We start from the raw sequence: 7,530 nt of genomic DNA on the forward strand, positions 1-7,530 counted from the left end.
AATGGTAGACAATAAAGCCAGCTGCAGCCAATTTGGATTAATGAGCGTCACCTTGGAGTTTGGTAACTGTCACTTTAAGATTGCTTACTATTTTCAGAAGACTGCAGTTAAGAATCTTTGACAGGAACTTGTCTGAGCCTCTCTTCCTTTGTCCTTACCTTGTTTTTATCACAGGAATGGAGTGCTGATGACTCTTTACTCTGGAGCATAACTGTAGGGGGAGAAACTTTCACGCTGCCTTCTGACAAAAGCATTTTGTAATCTGTCTTGCCTAGCTGTAGTGCTGAACGCTTTTTAGTTAACGGAAGCTGTAAAATCTTTTCACCAGGAAGTATTATTTGCTCGGAATGGGTAAGTGAGAAGTGGTGCTACCTTCTGCAACAGATAGTCTGTTATTTTGTGTTTAAAATTACGTCCAGATTTTCAGGTTTCTAACTAATAACTGAATTGAAATGGAGAATAGAAATGATTTGTTTAATCTGTTTTGGTGTAGCATGTTTAAAAAAAACGTTGAAATGTTTCTGTGGTGATGTTTTAGGGAAGAGGCATGCAACTGATTGAAAAGGTAAATGTTTTCAGGATTTTTTGTGGGGAGGCAGGAAATTGTTAATTGGAAATTGAATAGTATGTTCTCCCTCCAATGCAGAACTATTTTGTACCGTCTGTCTAAATTCATAATAAGCTGTCTTTAGAAATGAAAGAGACTCTAGTTAAACTGCTAGTTTTTCTTTCCACTGACTACTTGCAACATACATACTGACAGGAAGACATCCTGAAATATCAGTCTGTCATGTTCTAATACAAAAAAGTTAGCACAAATTGGCACCCCATTTCAATAACTGTTATTTTATTTTATTTTTTATAAAGTGGAACTTGTTGAATATGTTGACACTAATGCTGCAGAGAAAAGCAAGTACATAGTACAGGACATAACAAACCTGAAAGAGTGTTCATAAGTTTTGAATGAAGTTTCCAGTATAATAAAAATGTCATGAGCTAACAGAAAAATATTTTTCTCTGTTAGTCATACTTCCTTCAATTAGCTCATTTTCAGAGTTTTCTTAGAACATGTTGTGTTGAAACAAATAGAGGAAACAATTACCTTTTAGTCAATAACATTAAGTTTACTTAAATTGCGGGGTGGGAGAATCCAGTAGACTTCTGTGTAGTAATGTCTCACCTTTATTTTTCAGTTTATTTTAATGATACTTTTGAAGGAAATGACTTAATTGAGGCTGGTCTAGGTAAAGACTGTGTAAAATGTTCTGTCTCTAGTCTTAAACAGTTCTTTTCTCTCCCCCCCCCCTTGTTTGTATAGCCAGGGTTAATTGTTTTAGTGATGTTTTCAGTACTCCATTGTTTGAGACACATGGCAAAAGGTAGAAAGGACCTGCTTTTGTTCTGTATTTTTCTAACACTTTTCAGAATAGTTCCTTCTTTTTTCCTACTAAATGCTCACAGATAAAGAGTCCTTTCAGTAAAAATATAGATTGCTGTCTAAAAGGTAAAAAATAAGCAGGAAATTCTTAATACGAGGAGCAATAAAAAAAAGGACTTTCAGATAAGCATGCATTTTAACAGCCTTGTTCCCTAGTAAATCAGGAAGAATGAGAACCCCACCTTGGCAATCATTCTTGTTCTAGTTAAGGTGTGTCCAATGAACACCTGGAAAAGGCTTGCTAGTCTTAAGCAAACTGTTTGGAAGGCTTCACAATGTATTTGCCACTCATAAAAGATAGCATAATAAGTGAAAACTTCCTATGTTGGCAATCTAAGAAACAGGTAATTTTATCCACTCTCCTTCCACATTCTTGCACTTAAAGGAAGCAAGATATGTTGTCACTCAAAATTACCTTGTTATCACTGCACTTTGAAAAGTCTCTCCGTGTGATGTACCTGTTTTGAAGTACTAAAAGTGAAGACAGAGTTAAATGCTCTCCAAAAGTGGCCTTCTCTGATCCCTAATTTTTCTTTGAAGCATTGTATTTCTGTAGAGAATTTCAAATCCCACTTTGACCTCTGATGTAGTTGACAATGAGGAAGACTTAAAATGTGATTTTAATTAATGAACAGCAGTGCTTTCATATTCCGCTTGCCAGGAAGACCCTCTGAAAATCTGGATGCTGGAGAGAATGAGTGAAAAGGAACTTATAAAAGAGCCATTCTTTTAAAAATTGACTGGTTGGTGGTTGCTAGAAAAAGTGCCGCTAGAATTACAGTAATTGTAGTCATAAATAGATTGCCCAGTTTATTTGACCCACATATGTGTGTTCTGGGAACAGCTGAGAATCTATTATGTGAACAAAGTCAGATAACATTATTTGAGTACCTCTGTGGAAGTTCTGAACTCAAATGTTGTTTGAATCTGTCCTCATTCACAAGAGCAATTAACTCACCCCTCCCTCCCTAATAATAATATGAATGTTTCAAGCAATATAGATTCTTCTCTTGCATCTTTTCACTGCTGGGGAAACCACTGCAATATAACTTGAAAGGATCTCTTTAGAAAATGAAGATAGTTGGTGTATGGTGCTCATCTTCTACCAATGTCCTTATCATGAGTACCTTCATGTGGATTTGGTGCCACTGGATTGCCAGTTGATTTTGAAAGATTCCTTGTAAATTCAGATTACCTGATCTGCATTTACACCTATATGAATGAAATAGCATAACAATTTTTCATAATATTTGGATCAGGATTTTAGAATATCACTTCAAAATATCGCATTCTTTTTATATCTGCTTTACAACACACAAAATACACTATACTGTGTAGGACTGTATAGTAAGACAAAGTTGGTGGCTCATTTGTAATCACCAAAGGATCATAAGAACCAATTTAGTGTCAATAAATTAACAGGGCAGGCCAAAGTGAGTCATGGCCTTAGCTGTACTAGGATAGGCGATGGTTGTCTTATCAGTAGGCAAAATCTGTCTTATAACAATCAATAAATAGATATAGAGCTCAGAGGTCTACCAGCAATGTGCCTACTTTTCACCCGTTCCTTAATGGGCAATTTTGTATGCAATGAAAAAAATTAAATGTTTCTGGCTGTCATCTTCCATAATTCCACGTGCCATTCCAATTAATATACCATATCTATTTTCTGCCCATAAACGTCCCTCCTCCCAACTGTTGGCCATGACTACTATGAGCAAGTTTCCATTTCTTCCTTCTGCAGGAGAAATGTAGACCCTATTTAATGTAGACCTCACCTCTGCACTATGATGTACAAAATTAATGGAGCACCAAGCACCCTTGGGAATGCATTCATCTAACATGGTATGGCGGGAGCATACAAAGCAGGTGGAGCAAGCTGTTAGAAGTGGCTACAGACTTGCTGATTCTGTAAGCAAGTCATGTATTCCTAAAGTTGTAAAGTTACTGGTTTAGCAATATATTTTTCATTTTCTGTAAGCTGCCTTAAAGATTTTACTTTTATACAACCTAGTGGTGTATAATTTTTTTGAAACAAAGTATTATAGAATGCATATTGCGGTAGGGGAAAATAATAATAATAATAATAATAACAATAATAATAACAACAAATTTTATTTATATTCCGCCCTCCCCAGCCAAAGCCGGGCTCAGGGCGGCTAACAACAATAAAACAAAATGGCTAATGGTTTTGCTCTTCTGAGTTGCGTGACATTTGCAAATTTTGAAACAAGCCACACATTAATTACACATTTATCTTCTTAACTACCTGAGCAGACAGGATCCATCTTCCTTAAGCTTTCTGGGATAATTCTTTGAAAAGTGATAAATATATAAGTATTGTGGTTGTAGTAGTTCAGCAATTGTCCTTCCTGATTAAATTCTAATAGGTAAAGACTTCACAGTAGTTAAGCATTTCTAATATGGTGCTGGTTGTTCCTTTTTAAAGAATGAGTTATTCTCAAGTGCTGACATAGTCCAAGATAGTTCACTTTCATCCTGTTGGTTGATTGAACTGAAATAAAAATAGATGCCATCAGCTGTAAACTAGGCTACAGTCCTATTTACACTTATCTGCCTTGTACTGTACCTTATACAGAATGGGCCTTACTTCTGAGTAAATCCAAGCCTAAGATTAGTCATAAACATGCATCCCTGTAAGTTCTATCAGAATACTCTTATTCTATTTTGGTTTAAAAGCACAGGGTTTTAAGGCTTAGTGTTACAATTTCCCAAGTAATTCAGATAATCTTCAAATATGTTAAGGTGGAGTTCTCCATATGGCAAGACCCTCAGGACTGTGTACAGTCCTGGCACAGCTGCAGGAACCATTGTGCCCACATGCATTTTTTAGAAGTCGGCCGGCAAAATAACGTTCCTTTAAGCACTTTCTGCACTAACTTTGTCCTCTCTCTCTCAAAAGCATTTGCTAAGATTTAGACCCAACAACATGTGCAAGGCTAAATATCTTGTGCCCCAATTAAATCAAGTTACCGTACGTCAACTAGATTAATGTTTCTATTTGCTTCTTAAAATTATTTCATTTATGAATCACTTCCTGTGAAGCATCTCATAGTGACCCCCCCCCAATTCCCTTATAGTCAGAAATGCTTAACCACTTTCCATTATGACATTGCATTTCCCTACGATGAATGGAACACCATATGCATTATCTTGCCTTTTGCTTTTTACAAGTTTAAAGACAGAGGACAGAGGCTAAGTGATGTGAGGAAATGCATCCCTACTACAAGATTCCCCTTCCCTGCTATAGTCTGAGTGGTAGCAAGGGCATTCATGCCCTCGGCCTTTCCAAAGTTAGGTTAGTGACCTGGCATGACAGAAGTGATCATGCCAAAGTTCCACATTAAAAGGAGGGGAATTTTGAGAGAGGCATTGGTGCTGCTGTTTGTCTGTGGGTGTGTGGAAAAACACCAGGGACTACCTATGTGCTTTCTGTTGAAGTTAGGAGTGCCCAAGCTCATTGATTTTACTGGGCTTGCATGTTGATAATTGTGTATTGGTTTTGACCATTAAGTATCCTATATCTTACTTAGGATGAGTTCACATGTTACATATTTAGGTCCTGATCCATAGCTTTGCTGTGCTGCACAAGATGTCTCTGTGCTGCTACACTTGTAGACCCAGCAAATATCAGTTATGTGTGGGTTCTAGGGATCACAGAGTTGTGTAGCAGTAATGCTGCTGTGGCTCCAATAATTCATTTATAGCTCTTGCAGGAAATGCAGATCATAGCACCTTATTTTATCCAGCTAGGAATTGAGAAGCTCTGGTTCTGTGGTGGCAGATTTAGCTCTTAGGTATGCTAGCAGGGGTAAGATGTATGGCAGCATGGAAAAATCGTTTTACTTATATTGGTATGGTTCTCTCTTTTTATGTCCAGTAAAAGTAACTATACTTATCTGCAATAACTTTTTGCATAAGATGTATCTCTATTTAAAGAATTCATGATGCATCTGTAACAAGTATCTGCAAAAAGTGTAGTGTGTGCCCCTTAATTAAGTAGCAATTCTATTAAAAATATTTGGAATAACTGACTAAACAAATAAACTATCCAGTAAATATAATTTATCAAAACTTACCTGAGCTAGACCTTCCCTAACCCAGATGTAGTTTGTGTTGTTTTGATTAGAGATGTATTATATATGAGAAAGTTACTCTAATAGACCATAGGATTCAATCCTAAATATGTTTATTAAGAATTAAGACACACTGGACTTAGTGAGAATTACTTCTGAGTAAGCACACATTCAGTTGGCATGCTAAAATAACTGTATTACTAGTATTTACTGCAAGTGAAATGGATTCCATGCTGATGATCCTTTTTAAATGCCAGTTATTTGCTATACTGTATATTTTATAATCTTTTATCCAGTGGGAATTACAACAATAATTTAGTGTGTTTCTGGGATCTTTTATTGCCAGATTACATTTTGTACAGTGACAATTATTCTGTATTCCTAATGCCAGTCTCAGTAGCCCCAGGCAAGTGCTAGTCACATATTAAGTTTGACAAGCAAGTTGTGTTGCTTTTAATTTCCTCTGGTTTTCGTGTCATTTTTCCTGAACTGTAATAAGGACAAATTCATCTCAGGATATGTAGCTTTTTGATATGGGGCTATCATACTTTGAAGATGCCTACTAAAGAAGGGGTAAAGAACATTCAATGGGCATTGGTTGTCACTGTGTTTTTAAAACAAAAGCAGTTTAAAGCTGTGTTTCCGCTGGTTTCAAACACAGCCAGGATCTCAGTTCTAGCATAGATGTGTGTATAGCTCCACTTTAGAACACTGTTTGAGTTTTAAAGATATTATAGTAGTCTGGCTGTTTATGGCAGTCACCATTGTCTATCACTTATAGCTGAGTTTTTCAGAAGCTCTTGCACTGCCTGGAAAATTTTAAAAAAAAAATTCTTAAGGATGCAGAAAAGACATTATGTTCTAGTGAACATGAAAAAATATTGGTTCAATGGGCTTGACAAACAGCACACTTGCTGTATAGTGGTGATTTTTTTCAGAGGAATTATTCAGTATAGCTAATACCAAACACGACAGTTGTAAATTGATGCTCAATTAAGACATGAGGGGTGAAGTCAAAAGCTTCACATAAGAAATGAGTTTTTAAGGAAGGTTTACAGAGATGGCACAACATGGGTATTCTGGGAGGATAGTGCAGGTGTGAGGTGCATCAAGGATGAATTCATTTTTAATAGTCCTACATTTATCATCTTACTTTCTAATATTGCTGCTTATATTTGGAATCCAAGATGCTTTACCTTGGGAATGGTTACAGTATAGGTGTCTCCAGCAGCTTAGTGCTTTTTCATTTTCTGAATCCTCCAAAAAATGTTGATTCTATCAACATTTCCTCAGATTTGTTCCCATTTTCCTTTCAGGTCTGCCCATCCACTTGTACATAAGCAATGAACTTTCTGCTGTTTTTGAGATTCCCTTTCTGTGTAGCATTCCTGTGAAGACGTCCTTCTTAAGGAACAAGAGATAGGAAGCCTTTGACTCCTCAGATTCTAGTTCTGAATATACCGTACTTGCTGTTCTCTCTTTCTTTGGAATGCTCAGATCTGCTTGCCTGGAGGTTCTTGGTGGTCTCTACCATAGAAAGGTGGAGCAGACTTCTGTCTTCTTTCTCACATGGGCTGTAATGTAGGCTCTATCCTGAATGTAGGATGTGCTCTTTCTCCTCATTTCTCTCTCTCTCTCTCTCTCTCTCTCTCTCTCTCCCCTTCCTTTGAACATGGTGAATGTGAGGATTGGTAGTTTGAAAGCATCCCCACATGATGATTTGTCTATGTGTGCAAAGCTACCACATTGAAGAGGACTACACCACATACCTGTTTTCTGTGTTTTAATTGACTCTTTCCACCTTCCATTTTTTGAGTCTATAGGCCATCTGCTTGTAATTTCTACCACTTGTGCCTTCAAATAGTGACGTGTTTTTCCTTCTACATCCTTTTCTGTTTATTTATTGTTAGGTGATGTAGCATTCAGGAGTGGTTTACCGGTGTTTGTGTGTTGTGTATTAGAAGGTACACGTGCAGTTAACTGTGTAATAATAAA

General features: G+C 36.8%; 1 long non-coding RNA gene across 1 annotated transcript; it reads right to left on the minus strand.

Moving 5' to 3' along the window:
• Positions 1-364: 364 nt before the first annotated feature.
• On the minus strand, positions 365-7,168 carry LOC310676081. The gene is made up of 3 exons (XR_014510395.1): positions 6,732-7,168; positions 3,708-3,953; positions 365-2,650 (listed from the first exon to the last, which is right to left on the minus strand). It is a non-coding gene; the product is annotated as an uncharacterized lncRNA (long non-coding RNA).
• Between the last annotated feature and the right edge of the window lie 362 nt (positions 7,169-7,530).

Source organism: Podarcis tiliguerta (genome assembly GCF_965153285.1).
Source record: "Podarcis tiliguerta genome assembly, chromosome: 4".
NCBI lineage: Eukaryota > Metazoa > Chordata > Lepidosauria > Squamata > Lacertidae > Podarcis > Podarcis tiliguerta.